Raw genomic sequence first — 21,049 nt, forward strand, 5'->3', positions numbered from 1 at the left:
ACAGAAAAAAAAATCATGCCAGATATTGTATTTGTTGAAAATATTTTATTTTTTGCTTTTATTCCTTTTATTTAAAAACATTCATCAGTTGATGCATTACTGTGAGTCGTCTCCTGTGCACATTTTCCAGTTGTATTAGTAAGAATTTTTTTTGCGGTTGCATTTGAAAAAGGTGTGTGTGCACCGGCGCGTGCACGCATGCATATGTGTACTGTATGAGTATGTCCTTATGAGTGATTTTTGGTGGGAAATGTCTGAACATTTGAACACACAAACGTTATGTGAACCAAAATGCGTTCATATCAGCTTGCTGTCAGACATGCTGCCATATTGTTGTGTACGCTGATATAATTCACACAAACATTTCAGATTTGTCACTATTCTTCACTGATTCCTTGCCTTGCAAATAGAAGGTTCTAATGACCCAATAGGAACACAAATCCATGCAGTGTTCATTAGTTCTCTGTCTGTAATGAAGTGCCAAATCACTTCTTGATCCAGGCACATGCTCCTTTGGAGAGCCACTGCAGCAAGGTGGGATGTGATGTACTGTAATGGTGAAGATTTTAGTGTCGTATGTAAGATTGTTTATAATCTGATACTGCACAGTTACAGTAGGGGTGCGGTAGTCCAGGTTTGGTCCCACTTCTGAATCAGAATTATTGGTCTGTCAGTTTTAAGCAGCATTATCCACACACACACACACAAACACACACACACACACACACACACACACACACCAATCTCTTTCTGAAATCGATAAACATGCAGCGTAGAGATGGCACAACAGTGGGAGAGTCTGTTCTATTACATAATACACTAGTCATGATTTTCCGACCCCTTACAGTCACACAACTACTCACCAAACATGCACTCAAGTTCACACGCATACCACACACATACACACACACACACACACACACACACACACACACACACACACACACACACACACACACACACACACACACACACACACACACACACACACACCAAAGTCATTATTTAGAATACAGATTTTACCATTAATTGGGAGAACCTTTAAACAGCATTTCATGTAAGTAGATGAATCGGTACTCTCTCTGTGTGTGTGTGTGTGTGTGTGTGTGTGTGTGTGTGTGTGTGTGTGTGTGTGTGTGTGTGTGTGTGTGTGTGTGTGTGTGTGTGTGTGTGTGTGTGTGTGTGTGTGTGTGTGTGTGTAAAGCATTGTCATTTGATGAGCACCTGGTAAAAGGACTCTTGCATGACAATTCAGATGCTATGAGTCAGGCTCTTGTGGGGTCCTAATCTGGTGCTGATGGGCTGCTGCCACCTGCATGTGTTGGTGTTCACCAAATGTCTTGTGAAAATGAAGGGAGGTCCATTTACATTATTATGTAATGTTATATGATTATCCAAACTCTGAATCTTTCATTTCGTTATCCAAACCTACGTATGTTAATATTGCACGTTCACCCTGTTTCCTTTAAGGAGAGAAAGAATGTGCATGTACATGCAGTCTGTTATTTTTCTTTCTTTCTTTCTTTCTTTCTTTCTTTCTTTCTTTCTTTCTTTCTTTCTTTCTTTCTTTCTTTCTTTCTCTCACTCTCTCTCACACACACACACTAACCATTCAAGCAGTCTGTATAGCTACTGGCTTCAATCGTGGCTGAATTTCAGTCAAAAACATGAATCCTAACCATGTCTTCAATTCCTTGTTTCCTCTGTTCTCACCCATCACAAGTACACAAGTAATCAATAGATGTTGGAGGAATAAAACACCAAGTGCAGCTAGTCTTTTTTTTCTCCTGCATCTCGTCTCTGCCTTTTTCGTGGCAACAGCAGTTCCCGAGACATTTCTAGATGACATCCAGCCTCGAGCAGATTCCTGTACGAGGCTGGACGAATCAACTGGAGGAGGGACATTGACATGTACCCCAAGGAGTTAGTGTTTAGCTCGCACACACAGCCATCCCCTGCTGCCTGGCGACTTGGTAGTGACATGCCCAAGGGGTGTGGGTCTCTGAGCAGGCTTGTGTCTAGAGGAGTGTTTGGGTTGGGCATGTGTGGGTCCGCTTAGTCAGTAGTGGAAGTGTGGGCATCTCGGGCAGGTGTGTCTGGGGTTGAGTCCAGAGTTCTCAGGTGGCGCTCAGCAAGTACCTGTGCTCGTTGCGCTCCTCGTGCTGCCCACTCTGCACCGGCGTGAGCACCGGCTCCCTCTCCTGGCTGGAGGGCACCTTGCAGGCGTGGTAGAGCACCAGGAAGAGCACGAACATGAGCACGGCCACCAGCACGTTGCAGACGATGGCCACCACCGCCGCCGTGGACAGACCCATGCTGCTGGAGGACTCCATGGCGATGGCATAGGGTGGTGCCGTTAGGAGTACACCTCCTCCCAGCACAGAACCAGCTAGCGAGAGAGTGAGTCACCGCCTCAAAAATGTTCCCTTTAGGTCTGCTGTCACCAACTTGAGTGCCTTGGTGTCTTGGGTGTGTGTGTGTCAGAAATCAGGAAGTAGTTTCGGGGAGTTTCAAAGCAAGTTTAAAATGATCTGTAGGGCTCAGAGGGCTTGCTTGACTCACCCAGCAGCACCTGTAGGAGGAGAGAGGAAGGAAAGAGAGACGACAACCCAGTCTTGGCTGTCTGTCACTTCAACACCTTCCTCCTCCCTCCACCTTCCTTGAGGATAAAGATGGCCTACTTGGAGACTCTTTGATCAGCTGCCCTCTGCACCCTTCATCTCTCCTCCTCCACCTCCACCGTATCCAGGGGCCTCATGATGCTCCACTTCAGCTGCTGATGAAACATTTCAAGACGATGGTGGAATTGGGGAAGTAAGAAACGATGGCGTCACACTGTCTAGTCAAGATTTTTTTTTAAACTAAATTTACTCAACTTTCGCTTCATGTTATACTTTTATACTACTTCTATGCATGTGATACATAATGTTGTCACATCCTTGTACCAAGTTGCAGGTGGTGGTCACAGGCTCACAGCCAGGGGAGGGATGACGACATCCCAGCCTTTTTCCAAATCGTTTTTGAAAACTGCAGTTGAACGATGTTTTGTTACAATGTCATCCAGCTGGCTCCCAGAAGCCTGGCACAGATTTGATGAGGTGCCTGTCCCACACACTGCACTGCACTGCCCTTCGCTCGTCTGGCCTGCCGTCTGTGTCTGGCCACTCTTCACCAAGATCAGCCGCTCATCATGGTCCTGTTGGCAGAAGGAGAGGTTTAATGAGCACACGGGGGGGGAAGAGTCACAACCACCATGGCACAAAAAGAGGACACATAAACACACACATACAAACACAGACAGGTATATGTGTTATGTGACAGTATATCATGATGATTTCAAACCTTTATAGGTGAAAAAATGCTCATTATATGGCTAGTTTTCTTCTCCTGGTCCTGCAGCGTTGCATGAGTAACACTATTATATTTCTCTTTCAAAACAATTGTATGCATACAGTGCTTGTAAAATGGTCTTTTAAACAGTTTAATGTTCAGCAGACTGTGTCGTCAATTAGTTTACTAGATTGTGGGAGCTGCCTTCATTTGCATAATTTTAAGTTCTTGGGGGGAGGGGGAGCATACGCATGCACACACACAAGCACACATGGGCACACACGCATTCACACACACACACACACACACACACACACACACACACACACACACACACACACACACACACACACACACACACACACACACACACACACACACACACACACACACACACACATTCTTTGGAGAGTCCCATCTGTTCCTACAGAGCTTCCTGTATTGTTCCTTTTCTTTTGCTCTGAGGACCCACACGGCAAACTACACCATATGGCTCATCTGCTTTCCTTCAGTCTCTTCATCCATCTTTCTCATCGGTTTTTCTTGCTCTCTCATTTTGGAGGAAGTGCTGTAGCAAGCCCTCTTTATTTGACTTCATATATTCACACAGGTGTGTGTATTGTTTGTGTGTGTAACCGAGAGAGAGAGAGAATATGTATGGACTTCATAGACAGTTGCTTTATCACTATTAGAGCACGTCTTGCCGTAATAGACCCACAGTGGCAGCAAACGATAAGATTCACTGTGGGTCTTGTGTGCGTAGGCTAGAAACTTCTATCAATAATCTGCCATCTTTCCAGCATGCGTGCATTGCTGTGTTATACACACTGGCACAAAGATGTGAGTGATGCAGGATCCCGTTTCTTGGACGCATCAGTAACCACTTAGCAACTTACTAGGTTTCCAGTGGGACATTGCATCGCAACCAAGTAAGTTGTTAACTTACAAACGTAGTTACCAACGATGTTGTCGAGAACCCCCCGATCTAAATTTCCTGTCAGTGCCACACCCCCACGTCTGTGAGATCCATTATCCAAGTCGGGACTTTCACATGCCGGCAGCAAAAGAGGGAATGTCATAGGGCCCCCTACTGATAGGGAGCCACCTGATAACGACTGGTTATGTCCTCGAACAGTACCAGCAACGTTGTGAGCATAGCAGTTCCTCCCCAAATTCTACAACTGAAAAGGGAGATCACACTTATCGAAATTCCCCTCAAAGTGGACACACCCCTATAGTTGGCCGGCTCTTTTTCTCGCTGATGCAAAATGAATTGAGAAGCCAGAGGAGAAAGGAAAGAAAAAAAACATTACTCCTACTCCTACTTCACCTCACCGTAAGATGTGTCAAAAGTCAGGTAGAGCGCTTTGCCACCTCACAAGGGAAATTCTGATAGTATACAAAGTATACAGTAAAAGCTTTCAGTCATACACACAATGTTTTTGCTCTCTTTGCTCTCTCTCTCTCTCTCTCTCTCTCTCTCTCTCTCTCTCTCTCTCACACACACACACACACACACACACACACACACACACACACACACACACACACACACACATACATAGACACACATACACACAGTTTTGCATGTGAAGAGATGTCAAGATGATGTGAGTAAGATTATGAATAAGCGGAGAGTGTTGGCAAACAGATGAATCTTCATTCCTCACACAAACAAGTCGAGCTGCATTAATGAAGCCTACTGTAACTCTGTTACAGTATCGTACTCAATGACATTCATATTCCTGCGCACACCCACACAGAAAACATGTACAACATTTTTGCTTTGTTATGATTTTCATACTACTATTTTCTATTTTATTTCTTTCATTTTCTTTGTCTGCTTAGATATCTAACCTCAAAACCAATTTCATAAAATATGAATGACTTATCCGTATGTACCACTGATGTTACCTTATGTTGTGCATTCACTGTATTTTGGTAATACCAAAAACCTTGTACTGTAGTAACCTTTAAACTCTGATATTACCTTCTGTATAAACACACACACACAGATGCGCAAGCACACACACACACACACACACACACACACACACACACACACACACACACACACACACACACACACACACACACACACACACACAAAATACTGCATGTTCCAGTCCCAAACATGTACTGTACTAAACACAGAAACCCAACGCGCTGGGAAGAGTAGACAGTGCAGTATTCTCAACTGAGTCTTGTTGACGGAGCGCCAGTACACATAATTCCTAGCTGGCAAGAGAGGAAGAGATGAAGAGCAAGACCCCATATGAATAATAGCCCCCTTTGGACTCGCTGGGTGGAAGAGGAGGAATATGTGCATATTTGTGTTCATGCATAAGTGTCTCTCTGTTTGTGTGGGTGGCTGGATGGATGGTCTGATATTCATGCATGAGCAAGAAAGGTATACTTCTACTATTACTGTCGAGTTGTGCAAGAAGGGAGTGAGGGTTAGCGGTGTGTGTACGTCTGTATGCTTGTGTGTGTGTGTGTGTGTGTGTGTGTGTGTGTGTGTGTGTGTGTGTGTGTGTGTGTGTGTGTGTGTGTGTGTGTGTGTGCGTGCGTGCGTGTGTGTGCGTGCGTGTGTGTGTGTGTGTGAGAGAGAGAGAGAGAGAGAGAGTATTTTTTGCGCATTGGCTGAGCATCTAAAAAGAATACATCTTTACTGTAGTTTTGGGAATGAGAGTAGTGAAACAGCAGTGCTTAAAGTCTGCTCAGCCCCTTTTTGTGGCTTGCACTCAAGTCCCAGGGTAGCCAGTGTATTTATCACTCAGATCCCTGCAGTGCCATAGCGCAACATCATCATGTAGATCAGTGTTTTCTCAAAGTGTGGTCCGGAGACCACTGGTGGTCTGCGACAGGGCTGAAGTTGACCGCGAGAGGATTTCTACTTTTCCAAAACAAGCTGGCAGTAGGCTATATTTGTAACATTATTACAAAGCTAAACATAGTTGAAGTCACATTTTTCACCACAAAAAGACAGGCTTGTAAATGTGAATAAAAAGTAAGTGATCTGCATCAAAATTAGCAGTGTCAAATTAGCACACGGCAACTGTCAATTCAGTGGACAGGTGGTCCCTGGAACTCAGTCTAAAAAAGTTAAAGAAACACTTATGTACTAGATGTCCTCTTCCAACAGTATGATTTGTTCTCCTCTTACTACTGCTATACCGTATGTATCCAGTCTTACACTCATCCTGCCTTGGAAGAGTGGGAAACATAATGCCAGTTCCTTTGTATGTTAAACCCATGTGGAGAAACAGACAATAAAACTGACTGTGACTTTGACTGGGTGTATGGCTTACAAGCTCCGCCTGGTCGCACCTAAGGCTCTACGGAAAACATTGCACTCTGCCTTGACCTAATGATGGTGTGATGCTAACATTGATTGTACTGGGAACGGTCATGGAGAGAGTGTTATACAGGGTATTCCACACACACACACACACACACACACACACACACACACACACACACACACACACACACACACACACACACACACACACACACACACACACTGTACACCCTTACTTGCACATGAGCATGCACATGTGTACGCACAGACAAAACATACAAATGCACACGCGCGCACACACACACACACACACACATACACACACACACACACACACACACACACACACACACACACACACACACACACACACACACACACATACACACACACACAGATGAGTCAAGCCAGCCAAGAAATGCTTTTCTCCATATTAGCACTCACCCTGCCTACACAGGCCTGTGAGGCTATACAAATGCACACGCGCATGCACGCACGCACGCACACACACACACACACACACACACACACACACACACACACACACACACACACACACACACATACACACACAGGGTCACAAACAGCTTTGGCTAGACCCACATGCAGCACCACACCAAGACAGGCCACTCCCAATGTGTTCATAGTACATACTGAATTGCTCTGGGGGGCTGAATATATGCAAAGCGAACACTGACACTTACTGATAGAAGTATGGTAGAGTTGGATGCCAAATTCTGTATTTCCAGAGGTATGCAAGCACAAACACACACACACACAGACACAGACACAGACACACACACACACACACACACACACACACACACACACACACACACACACACACACACACACACACACACCCCACACACACACACACACACACACACACACACACACACACACACACACACACACACACACACACACACACAGACAAATATAGAGAGATATATACGTAACTTGAAGCTACTAAGTCAAATCATTGGGTGGATTTGAATGGCCCTTTGCATATTTGCTTTCGCCCTATCCCTAGCTCCAGAGTCTGTGTGACAAACTGCTGACACAGACTTACACATACACATTCAGAGAGACCGAGAAAACAAAACCTTTAACTGGCTGTGAGATTTTCACAGCTGTAATGTATTATCTTACTGCCTGATAAATATTTAATCTGAGCGAGTGTCGCTGTCACTGTGAGCGCTGTAAATACTACTGCTGCTGCTTAAGCGATTCTTTATCCTAAACAGGACCAGTGGGAGTCCACTGTCACTTGGCCGCAGTATGAATGCACTGTTCAACAGAAGTCTAATCTGAATAAAATGGAAGAAATCTAGAGATCTATCATAATCATTATCATAATCATAATCTACCTGTTGTTCTTACATTTGTGGGCATTTGTTTATTTGTGTATTTATGTAAGCTACTGGATACCTGAATTTCCCCCTGGGGATTAATAAAGTTACTCTACTCTACTCTACTCTACTCTACTCTACTCTACTCTACATTTGGTCCTTGTTGCAATCATATGTTTATCAGCATACATACAACAACAAAAACAACAATAATTCACATATCAAGCTTTGTTCGTGCTGTAGAGAAAAATCTGGCAATGTGCTGTGCATGCTCGTATAGCCTACTCTACTAATGTCCCTCATGGGTTAGAGACAAGCTCAACTGCTGGGCTGGTAAGAAAAGTCTCTGAGTCTTTAAGCAAAGTGAAGTAGACATTCCCTGCCGGGACTCGAACCCAGACCTTCTGAAGAGCTAGGCTCCTTGGCATGACCATCAGAGGGTACCCACCACAATCTAGTGACCCACCACAGGGCCTTACCCACTCTGGCTTTTTCATTTGGTGTGCATGAAGCAATGTGGACTGTGCCACCTGTGTGCACCTGTACCTGAACCCTTTATCTGTACTAAAAAAAGACAACCACCTACAGCACATGGCATACTTCCAGATCGCAGCGCTCATAGTGCGTGGGTGTACGGTACCTGTTGAACCACTCGAAGACTACAAAGCATATCTGTCAACAGTAAAGATAAAAATGTTGAATGTGTATATCTCTGTCAAGTACAAGAAAATATGTTGTTTAGACAGCACATTGTAAACTGTACTGTAGTGTCAGCAAAGGTAAAGTCCCTACTCATCATGTCCACTAAGTCAGTTATTTTCCTCAGTCTTGGCAAAACTGGAGGCTGCAATCTGGTCCTCTGGATCTTCAAGGGATAGCGTTACACCCTTCTGAGATCAGAGTCAGACTGATGCAATTAAGATTCACATTACAGTTTGTTCATATCCTCCGTGTCATAGGGTCTTCCAATTCTCTCCCTCTCTGTCTCTGTCTCTGTCTCTGTCTCTCTCTCTCTCTCTCTCTCAATTCAATTCAATTCAATTCAATTCAATTCAATTCAATTCAATTCAATTCATAGAAGCTTTATTAGCATGACAAAAATATTTTGTATTGCCAAAGCATTGGTTGAAGATACATTGCTGTACATTGGATGAAATAAGTGTTAAAACAAACACACAAATGAATGCTTGCAATTGCATTAATAATATCAGCAAGAAAAGAAAGCAAACAGAAACGTGTGTGTGTGTGTGTGTGTGTGTGTGTGTGTGTGTGTGTGTGTGTGTGTGTGTGTGTGTGTGTGTGTGTGTGTGGGTGTGTGGGTGTGTGGGTGTGTGTGTGTGTGGGTGTGCATAGTGTGTGTGTGTGTTTCTCTCTCTCTCTCTCTCTCTCTCTCTCTCTCTCTCACACACACACACACACATACAGAGAGAGAGAGAGAGAGAGAGAGAGAGAGAGAGAGAGAGAGAGAGAGAGAGAGAGAGAGAGAGAGAGAGAGAGAGAGAGTCTCTTTTTATCTCAGTCACAGCAACACACACACATACACACATTGACATTCAACCGTGTCGGATTCCTAAGAAACTCTGCCAACTCAGATGGTCATCTGATTAACGAACACACAGACACACACACACACACGCACACACACGCACGCACAGAGATGACCTGACACCATGCATATGGTGGCTCTCAAAGTACAAAACATTGCACATGGACAAACTGCACCCACAGAGGCTGACACCTTCTGAGTAAAATGACACCAACAGAAAAAGCAAGCGTCACTGGGGAGTTCCTGTTAGATGGGCAGCACAGTCAATTTATCAAAGTGAGGCAGAGACTTGAGGCCAGGGGGAGGTATTCCACAAAGGAGGCTCAAGAGCAAATCAGGTTCATTTAAACTGGGGGTAGAGGGAATTCAATCAGTTACTAAAGCCTGAAGTCCATTTAACTTTGTTAATCATGACAGTTGGAACCAGTATAAAGTGTGCATGCGTGCGGACGTCTGTCTGTCTACCTCAGCAGACAACACTCTTCCTCTGGCTTTTATCTAAATACAGTTCAAATCGGGCACTAACATAACCTGGATACTACTGTCAGGACAAACAATAAAGACCAGACCAAATAGAGCCCATTCACCCTTGATTTTAATAACAGACACTTAATCATGTAGTTATTGGTTTGTAAGTAAAGGGGGCATATTATTGTTGTGGTAGTGTCCCCATTGGAGTCTGAAGCAGAGACAATGTACTTTGCCAAGGCAGCTTAACTTGACTCTGTGCAGCGGCAGTCTACAAAAGGCAATATTTTCATGGAAAGCCCTAGTCAAATTAGCCATCAATGGCTGCACCAGGACACAACAGGAAATACCATTCTGTACATTCCTTAACTTAAAGGGGCATTCCACCGGTGGAGACATGAATATGTTACTGAAAGTGGGTCATATGTATAGTAGAATAGTAACATACATTTCTAATTTGGTGCCTTCTTGGCCAAGAAAAGGCAGAAAATGACTTTTTAGTGCTTGTGGATTTGTGACAACAATCCCCATAATGCACTGCAATGCTCAAGTTCCACAGGCCACACCCAGTTATTTGGGACTCTATGCATCATCCCTCCTTCAGCTTGCAGGCAGTGTTGCCATATTGGGCTGTTTCCCGCCCAATTGGTCTGCTTACGATGGTCGTGTGCGGGAAAAAAACGGCATTTCGCAGAAAAACCTGCCCAATTTTTGCCATAGAAATCAATAGAATTGGGCGGGATTTTGAGCTTCTAGGCTGGTTTTGAGCATTTTTTGGGCTGGAAATCATCAGCCTCATCTGGCAACCCTGCTTGCAGGTGCATCACAGTGGGACAGACATCACTGGAAAGGAGAAGCTGGAGCACTCTGCAGCTTAGTTTTCAAGACTTTATTTTGTGCACACACGCGACCAACGTTTCTGTGTTGCTACACCTTCTTCAGAGTCAAATGATAGCAAGAGAGAGACACACATTTCAGGACATATTCAACATTGTATAGACCTAAACCACTTATTACATTTTGTGGAGCTTATATTATTTTCCAAGCCAGTGAAAGACACACCCTTACTGAGAGCTACCCTCATCATGGGTCTTTCTAGTCCCTTGTTGGTTTCAGATCAGTGTATTTGCTTCACTGCTGCTTCCTCCTGGCCATCTGGGCTGTATAGCCACCACACGCTGATGCCCTGTCAGTGGGAGGCTGCACTTCAACAAGGTGCCAGGTTCATAACCTGCCTCACATTTTTGGCTGAGTCTGTGACTGGCACTGGTAGTTTACGCAACATAACATTTGTATGTCAGGCTGTGGGTAAATCGAATCCCTTTCATTCAACATCCCTCCAACTACTGTCCCACATTTCCCTGGGGATCAATAAAGTAGGCCCATCTACTCTATCAGAGTGGATAAACACGTTAGGGGCATCATCATTTCCACAACCACAACTATTTCTTTCACCATTTTCCTAAACACACTTGTTAATTGATATACTGTTATATAGACAATAAGTTCATTGTGTTCGGACCAGACTACTGTAGTGTAGCCTGCTGTTTGGAGCTGATCTTTGTGGGGGGCGAGACATTACGCGCAATGCGCGTTGGCATGACTGCCAGGCATCCACATGGTGGAAAGCTTTGTGCAGCCGAAGCGTTTTGTGAAAACAATGCTAAGAACAGAGGATAGCACTACGGAAACAGCCCTCGTGTGTGAACCATGCCGACACAAGCCGATATGTTTAATATCGCCAGCAAATTGAACAACGGAGTTCAAGGCTTACCATGGGGTTATTACCCTGCAGCAAACAGATGACAGCGTAAGCGAAATGTCAAAGCAAATAGACTCGAAGACAAAGGTTACAAAAGGGAACAAATCTCTAAAGAAAGCCGCATTAGATCCCCTCGCCTTGAAATATTGCAATCTTAATGTCAAGCTGCACAAATTTCACGAGGCAAATCGATTGAAGCAAAGTCCTCTCGAGTTTATTCAGGGCTGCTATTCTGAGAGCGAAAAAATAACGGGAAGCTAAGCAGTGAATGAAATGTAAACACACATCGACGTTTTATTTGTGCTTTTGCATCATTTGCACAACGGAGCTTGGGAACATAGTTGGATTTTCTGAGCGCCATATTTCCTAGCGCGTGCGATTTCCTTTTTATAAGGTACACGTGCGAAGTGATAGAAAACTTCTGGTTATAGTCACAATGTTTTTAATACCCGTAATACAACAATGAGGATGATACTTGCTGAACCTCCAATTAAAACCTTACCCTTTTGCGCATGCTGATCACCGTTGGTCCTCCGCATTTTCACAGCTTCAGCACCCTGGTCCGGTATTCAAGCTGACATCAATGTGCTCCAATTTCGCTTTGGTACAAACTCTAGCAACTCTGCTTCAAAACACTAGCCCAAGTTATCTGCGAACCGTTTAAAATATGAATTAGGATACTCATTACTTCCCAACTTCCCATGCGTAATGCCTAATGCCAAATGGTTATTCAGCAACGGGACGAGTCTGAATAGTTTGTAATAACAGCCTGTGCGCGTTGTTTACATCGCTTCAATAAAATATGCAGTCTCACCAATCACAATCAGTGTCACTGTACTCCCCACAAAAATGAAACATTAGGCTAAATAACATACTTGCCATGCGTGTGAGCTGCAGCCAGCCTCTCTTGGGATTATTTCATCGAGTTTGTTGGTAAACACGTCTCCACGACGGGGAATGTATCTGAGAAAGCGACCACCTCTGCTGAAGTCTGAAGCCTCGTAGGTTGCACTCAGAGAGAGAGAGAGAGAGAGAGAGAGAGAGAGAGAGAGATGTGGGTGGGCATTTCGAAATATTCCGGGCTTGTGGGTTTGACGAAAATAGCTGCATTGTACCGTGATGATATCTCGATTAATATGCGTGCAGCCCACTTTATTCATCATTCAGCTGTCGTTCAAAGTAGTTTATGAAACACTGTATCTTATTTTGCCTGGACTGGTGTCAGGAAATCCAGATAATATGGAATATTAGTCTTTAATTATGACATGTGTGCTGTGTCTTGACAATGTGTGGTTGGATATATTCCAACAAAAACAGGACTTTGCCATGCTGTATTTGTCCTAATAGCTATGGCTCCTAAACGCAAGACAAATTCCCAACCGGGCAATAAAGGTTTTCATTCATTCATTCATTCTTTCTTCCCTTCATTCATAGCATCACAATCTCTGTGGGCCTATCTTGTGGTCACTTATGTATATAGTGAGTGAGAGAATCTGTCCACCATTCCTGAGCAATGAATTACATGTTACCCATCTCAATTGTACTATGTAGGCCTAAGCTGAAAGGCTCTGCTTAGCAACTTGGAATGGATGCAATAAAACACCCCTACGATGAATAGAATAACTGAACATTTTAAACCTTTAAAATTCACAAGCCAGTATGCCCTCCTTTCCCTTTCCCCAGTGGTGTAGTCTACTTTTTTATGGTGGGTATACTGTAACTTTGAGCATTTTTTGAAGTGGGTATACTGTGTATATTTGTGCTATTCAAAATAATGGATCAATCAATTTTAAGTGGGTATACTGAAATCCCTGAAATTTAGAAGTGGGTATACTCCGTATACCCGCGTTCTACGTAGACTACACCACTGTTTCCATCAGATCAGGCATCCAACCCATGTGACATGTGTTTGTCTGGAGATGGAAAGTGCATGCCTCACCCACATGTTCTCTATTCTATACACATTCTTGGCACAGACTAAAAACAAAAATTTATATCTGACAGATCTCCTCTGACTTCTTAAGAATCTCAAGTCTAGCACTTGTACAATGGTGAACTCGGGAACATTTTTCTCCACATTACACCCCAAAATGTGCTGAGCCTGTGTCTAACCCCATTTTTCATTAATTAAATGAAACTGTGAGCCGTCAGCCCATTAAAATAATAAACTGCCTTGGTCATTTCAACATTCGCCTCAAGCTGAGTGATTAGGGCAAAACTTTGCGAGATCATGGATCACAAAATCAGATTGTCATTTTGCCAGTGATGACTGTCAAGATGACTGTCAGTGATGACTGTCAAGACATTTTTTTGTTTAACTGGCAAGTTGTCATTCAAGTTGTTCCCAGGGCACTGACATCAAACTCTCACTATATACGTAGAGCATACAAAAGCCAGAACCGTATGTTGAAGGAAAGGACTAATCTACAAAAAAAATGCAGGAGTGCACAGACAACTGGAAATGACTTTATCAATGTTATGAGAAACATTGTATTCAAGTTGTTCATGTCAATATCATGTGCTTACACAGTAAATTCTGCAGTGCTCATTTAACACTTAGAGAGTTGATTTGACATCATTTGGACTCAAATGAACTCTCTAAGTGTTAAAGTAACACTGCAACATTTACTGTGCTTACACAGTGTGGGTGGGTGTAAAGATTAGGGTGGTGTAGCCTACTGTAAGTGTAGCGTAAGTACATTACTGTTGAATTACATTTCCACTTAACTGTTAAAACACAGTGGTAAAATGCTAAAATATCTAGGGTGTGAACATGTAATGAGCACTTGACGTTTTCTCCTGGGACATTATGGGCAGCAAATATACTGTAAATACATCCGTAAATACACCCCAAACGCATGGATGATTGCAGGCTAAGAGATGCCCCTTTCGTCAGCACTGTGGTTAAACGTCTACAGACAGACGGAGGGCCTGCGGCCACAGTGTTACAGGAGCGGGGTCCACGCTGACCTATATTCTTGTGCCATTAAAAATAGTGCAGGGCAGGCCTGCCATATGCTGGCAAGCTGCATGACACTCTTGTTTGTCTTGCCACTGCTGGAGGAAGTGGGTGACGCCGCGTTGGCCCAGGGGTGAAATTTCCATACATTTGCATCGGGTCATGTAGCAGGTCTCTGTATGGTTATCATGCCTATTGACTTTTGTTTATTTTGTTGCTAGTTTATGGCATCACAGTGGCTATGCTCTGTATCTCTGCACACACACACTCCAGGAAAGCTGTCAGGGGAGGGGGACAAATGGGTCACTTGTCACGGGCCCAAGGAGAGAGTGGGCCCAGAATTGGATCGTCATTACATTGAATGCAGCCTATTGGGTTGGGGCCCTTGCAGATGTCTTTATCCAGGGCCCAGGCAAAACTGTGTGTACTGTTGAAGATACAAGAGCACAGACCAGATGGTATCTTACACTCTGATGTGGACTACTACGTACATACAGTAATGCTAAGAAGTCAGCAGGAAGTTGGGCTTTGGAAAAATGTGCATGAAGGAGCCAATAACCAGAGCTCCTCTGTACCCATCCACAGGCTGGCTGATGCCCCCTTGGGCAAGGGATCTAACACAGCATAGCTCCAGCAGTACGGCCCCTGCATCTAATTCTGTGTATCAGCTAAATACAACGTAATGACAAGCTTACTGTATATGTCTCACAGAGGACAGAGGTTTACTGTACTTTACATTTAAATGTTGTTAAGTATGCATGTGTGTGTGTGTGTGTGTGTGTGTGTGTGTGTGCACATGCATAAAAAATAGTGACTGTCTTCTTGACTGTGGTTGATAACTTGTCTCAGACAACCTTGTGGAGAGAACATCTTGTAGATGTGCATTTGGCTCCCCTTAGTGGTAAAACTATGCAGTGCAGCTTCTGTTGGGAAGGCTTGTTTATTTGAATGCCAGGCCCCTCGCATGAAGATATATGGCCTTAATAAATTCCTCTCTGAAGTAACCGCTCAGTTTAAATGAGAGCGACTGTGGTGCTATAACTCTTTCGGTTTTGTGTAGATTTGTGGTGTCAAAGACTCTGCCAGCTCACATTTGGTGACTCTCTCTCTCTCTCTCTCTCTCTCTCTCTGGCAGACATAATGTATGTGAGATTAAAAGAGGGAAATAGAATAACAGTTATTTGATAACCACAGCAAAAAACTAAGTTCATGTCCCCATAGCTCTTCTCTTGCAGGTGTGTGCAAAATGTTCATTTTCAGCTAAAAAAAATGCAGTTTGTTAGGTCATAATTTCAATGATTATACTTCACCAAAATGTAGACAAATGAGACATATTTATTTCATGATAGAGCTTAGTTTTGGAAGTAAATGACCATTGAAAAAGTACACAATTAATTTAGTTTTTAGGATTTACTGACATGAGTTGTAATATCTATTTACCACATGCAATGGGGTTTTTGTCCACTACACAAACGCTACTAACCCCAACACCAGTAGCAGCCCAGCAATCAACTGGGTTGAAGGAGCAGATGTGTATGAAACACACACACACACACACACACACACACACAGACACATACACGTACGCAAGCACACACGCAAGCACGCACGCATGCACGCACACACACACACACACACCGCTACCCTAGCCTGAGTATCATCCTCCGTAGTGACCGCGCTGGCTCAATACTTTCGCTTGCTGACCACGGAAGAGAAAGTATTGAGCCAGCGCGGTCACTACGGAGGATGATACTCAGGCTACCGCTACCCCTCCATACTCAGTAAAACAACAGAAGAGTTCAGATGCAAAACCCCCTAAGTGCCTTTTCAGAAAATAATCTTAATTCATTTTTATTTAATACAAAGCTATCAAAATTGCATATTTTTCATTTTATTTATGTAATATAACTATTTATATGTATTATCAAGTACATAAATGTAAACCAAACCAACAACGGGGTTCTCTAAAAAATATAGAAGTCCAGGTCTTAAGAAATGGAGTTAGGGGGTTTTGCATCTGAACTCTTCAACCCTTGGTTTCTCAGCCATTGCACAGATCAAAAGTATACGAATATTTTTCAGTAGATTACGGGAGCGACTTGAGTTCAAAAGATGACTTTTCAGCTTTGCTGCACATTTTGAAGGCCCAGTGTGTAATTTTCAATAGTTTATTTCCAGAATGTTTGCTGCCTATTCAAAATCTGTTTCAGGAATATTTAATTCCCCCATACATTTCTTATTATGTAATGCCAGTCATAGACGTCTTTGGCTGCAAAACCTTCTCTGGACCTGTAATATTTATTTACTTGTTGAACATCCATGACAAAGACTAACATTGTGAAATAAACCACTAAATTACACACTGCTCTTATGGTGTTTTCACACCTGGTCCCTTTCAGCCATTTCAGTGAACTCAGACCTGTGACTCAGTTTTTTCTGTGCATATGTGAATGCTTCAAAGTGTACCAACCCCTTGGAAGTGAAGCGTACTGAGACCACGTCAATAAAGGTTTGCGTATGAGTATTGATAAGTTACAATTGTGAGTAGGTGTAATCAGTTGAGGAAAGCGCTGCAGGACCCGGTGTGATCAAAAAGAACACTGACACACCATAAAAGCCAAATGGGACCAGAGAGAGCAGCAGATTCTTTATCACAATATGAACAGAAACAGAACTGAGACATGTTGCTGTTGATTCACTTTTTGGTTCACTTAAAGGGACACTGTGCAGGAAATGGTCAAAAAAGGTACTGCAACTATGCTGCTCATTGAAACTGGGCTGCCTATTGCCAAATTTGATCTTTACATGAAAGTTTACTAAGTAATAAACAAATATTTTCTTAGTATTGTCCAAGTAGAGTCATTTTTGCAGCTAAAAATGGCTTTTTTTGGAAATTCAAAATGGCGGACCATGGAGAAGATCCCCCTTTTCATGTATGAAAAGTGCAATTTTTCCAGTCATAATGAATACTTAGAATTTAATGGTGGTGGTAAGTATTCATGAAAAAGGTAACATTAGTGAATGAGCAGCATGGATTCTGGAAATAAATAACTAAAAATCTCACACAGTGTCCCTTTAAAGGGGACTAGGTGTGAAAATACCCTTAACTCTCTCTTTAATGACTTCCCCGCACTCTCTCCCCATGTACCTCTCCTCTTCTGTCTATATCTGTAGTGCAGTGATTCGTGCCACGGCCAGCTTTCAGTTCACCACCCCCAGAGAGAAGCAGGGAGCATCTGTTACTTAGAGACCAATGAGAATCCTGTAGAGTCAGACACTTTGAGCAGATATCACAATGCTGTCTAACCAGCTCATTGCATTGCTAACCTCGAAAAAGAAGTTTGTTGTGCTGTTAAGGAACACTTGGCAGATAGAAAGATGTGTTGATTCATCTCAAGACCAGTCTTGAGGTTGTTGCACTGCATGAGTACCTGTTACAAAAATTGGTCGCTTAAAGCCAATGTGCAGTGAAAGAAATCCCTTTTGATGAAGTAACAAGGACCTCATCAACACGTTGATGGCTTCTTTTGTGAGGAAAAAAAGACGTCTGTTTTTCCAACTCAAACCCTGCAGCCGCTCCAAGTCTCAAATTGGAAAGGAGGGTTGTTTGTGCAGACAGCGAAGAGACATTGAACTACATGATCACCATGGACGACATGCCGAGAGGGGTGGGTTGGTGGTAGCACCTTACATGGCCAGAGAAGGAAACTGAGAGGTTGGTTTTGGAACTGTGTAATGTAAAGGGTTGTCATGTTAAAGTAACAACCTGTGGCTGTTTGTCAGTCCATACAGTATGTGTATATGTGCCCATGTCTTAAATCTCACTTTAGGAACAGTCATAGTCACCCTTAACCATACACAGGGCAGCTTCTTGAGCAATGTTGCCGGGGCAACAAAAGGGGTGTATTCCAATAAGCGAACACCTGTCCTCCACCTGTGCTTGTGGCATCACGTTTCGCTGATGCTCCACCTCCTTAAGTTTCCCCTCTGTCAGCCCAGCCATAAAAAAACGTTTGGGAGATTGCAAATGAGAAAATTACATTAGAATTGTGTTTTTGCGAGATATTGAAATACACTTGTCGTCAGTGGCATCTTCATCGCAAGGCCACAAGCATGCAGGGGAGCAAGGCAGGACGGACATTAGATTTTAGATATTAGACATTAGTCCGCATATTAGAATGTACCCCAGGATTGGCTCCAAATTTTCTGATGTAATGGTTATAAAGGAGGTCTGCTGCTGAGCCAAGTTCACTTGATGAAAGAAGTATTGAGATAAACAGTCCTAATTTTTATATTTATATTATAGTATCGTTACTCAGAAACATTGCTCAAAAAGTTGCCCAGTACATAGCCTTAAGTGTATTGATGATGTCTGTGCTTTTTTTGCATTTTTCCTCTTCTCCAGATATTCATGACATATTCTGGGTAGACAAGGTGAATGTTACAGGAACATTGTGAGAAAGAAAATGGACACCTTCATACAGTACATACCATACACATTAACAACAAGTGTTGTAAGTGTAACTTGGAGCATGTTATAAAAACAGCTAGAGTGTAAAAGTTCCTGTGTTTTCTTTCAGTGTTAACATGCCACATCACTCCAAGGACTAATGCAGTTTTAATGTTTCATCCATCTCATATACCGTACTGTTGTTTGTGCCAATCTAGTAAAAAACAATGTCGAAATATAACCTGTTGTAGCACCGTATGTTCACACTCGTAAGGCAAAAGAGCACATCGACTGGCAATATGACACACAAGAACATGACCAAATTTCATCCCACAATGAACCAGTAGAGAGGACATTGTTCTTCATAAATGCTTTCATTTGGCATTACTTGAGACAAGCAAACAATTAAATGTTATCGAGTTATCTGAACATGTTCTTTTTCTGTCTCCAAGAGAGGGGTGGAGCATGTCTCTGTGCAAACCATTAAAATAGAATTTAACATCAATCCACATGACGTCAAAAGGTCAATAAAATTAATTTCTTGAAAAACAAAAAAAATTTACCCATTCACCTTGATGTCAGTGCACACATTAGCATGTGTGGGTTTGAATTTATTCATTTGTCCTCACATTAACTCTCGACTTTTCCCTTTTTTCATTTAATTACAATATCCCCTGATGTAAGGTGCTGGACTGTGTGTGTGTGTGTGTGTGTGTGTGTGTGTGTGTGTGTGTGTGTGTGTGTGTGTGTGTGTGTGTGTGTGTGTGTGTGTGTGTGTGTGTGTGTGTGTGTGTGTGTGTGTGTGTGTGTGTTGTGTGTGTGTGTGTGTGTGATTTCCTACTGGCATTCCATGTCCTTGACAGTCTCAGTAAGAAGCAGGAAACCATGTGTGTAAATCCCTTACGAGCTCCACAACCCCCCGTTCCCCATCACCAACACCCAGCACGGTCCTACAGTACCCTCCGCCACCGGCGCACCCTTCAGGACATGTTTACTTTTTTAGTTGATCCCCATGGCAACATGGCCAAGGTGAGGGTAGGGGGTTCTTCTTTTTTTTCCTTTCGTTACAGTTTTTAGGGAGAAGTGAAGCATGTCTGTGGCAGGGTTTCTCAGTGGGATTGACTCATCTGTGCTCGGCTCAGTGTTTCTCTCTCTTTCTCTTTCTCTCTCTCTTTGTTCCTCCATTTCTCTTCGTTTCCGTCTGTATGAACTGTTACCGTCAGAAGTTTTGAACTTTCTTAAAAAGGCACCGTGTTGAAACGTAGACAGGGCAATGTGTGCACGAGTCAGACTATATGATGTGTGAGCATGTCCGTGTTAGAAAGAGAGTGTGCAGTTTCCGTGCGAGATGAACAGTTCGTCTCCTCCCCCCGTGGCCCCTCCCAAAAAAGGCATCACCATGACAACTAAGGCAAATTCTTTGTGGTGAAAGAAAAGCAAAGTGCATCTTTTCTTTGAACCCCTTCCCCAGCCCCTCCCTTTTCCTCTGATTCCTCTTCTTCACGCATCCCTCTGCGGAGGTGTTTTTCAATCGGCCCTTTGCTTTCCAATCCCCATCCTGAACATTATTCTTATAATTATTCTATTTCTCTGTAAATAAATTATCTATACATCATTATCCAGCTCCCCCACCCCCCCAAGTCCTGATAGGCAAAAAAAAGAAAACCCAGTGGATGACACTACTGTACAGAGATGAAGATGGCCCTGTTGTCTCTGCATCTGTGGTGTGTGCATGTGTGTGTGTGTGTGTGTGTGTGTGTGTGTGTGTGTGTGTGTGTGTGTGTGTGTGTGTGTGTGTGTGTGTGTGTGTGTGTGTGTGTGTGTGTGTGTGTGTGTGTGTGTGTGTGTGTGTGTGTGTGTGTGTGTGTGTGTGTG

The 21,049-nt window shown here is 43.2% G+C and overlaps 1 long non-coding RNA gene across 1 annotated transcript; it reads right to left on the reverse strand.

The window, feature by feature from the left end:
• Positions 1-2,328: 2,328 nt before the first annotated feature.
• LOC134458559 (uncharacterized) lies at positions 2,329-12,753 on the reverse strand. Its single transcript, XR_010036592.1, has 3 exons — positions 12,641-12,753; positions 12,268-12,414; positions 2,329-3,196 (listed from the first exon to the last, which is right to left on the reverse strand). It is a non-coding gene; the product is annotated as an uncharacterized LOC134458559 (long non-coding RNA).
• Between the last annotated feature and the right edge of the window lie 8,296 nt (positions 12,754-21,049).

The sequence above is a fragment of the Engraulis encrasicolus genome, chromosome 11, assembly GCF_034702125.1.
Source record: "Engraulis encrasicolus isolate BLACKSEA-1 chromosome 11, IST_EnEncr_1.0, whole genome shotgun sequence".
NCBI classification, from domain to species: Eukaryota; Metazoa; Chordata; class Actinopteri; order Clupeiformes; family Engraulidae; genus Engraulis; species Engraulis encrasicolus.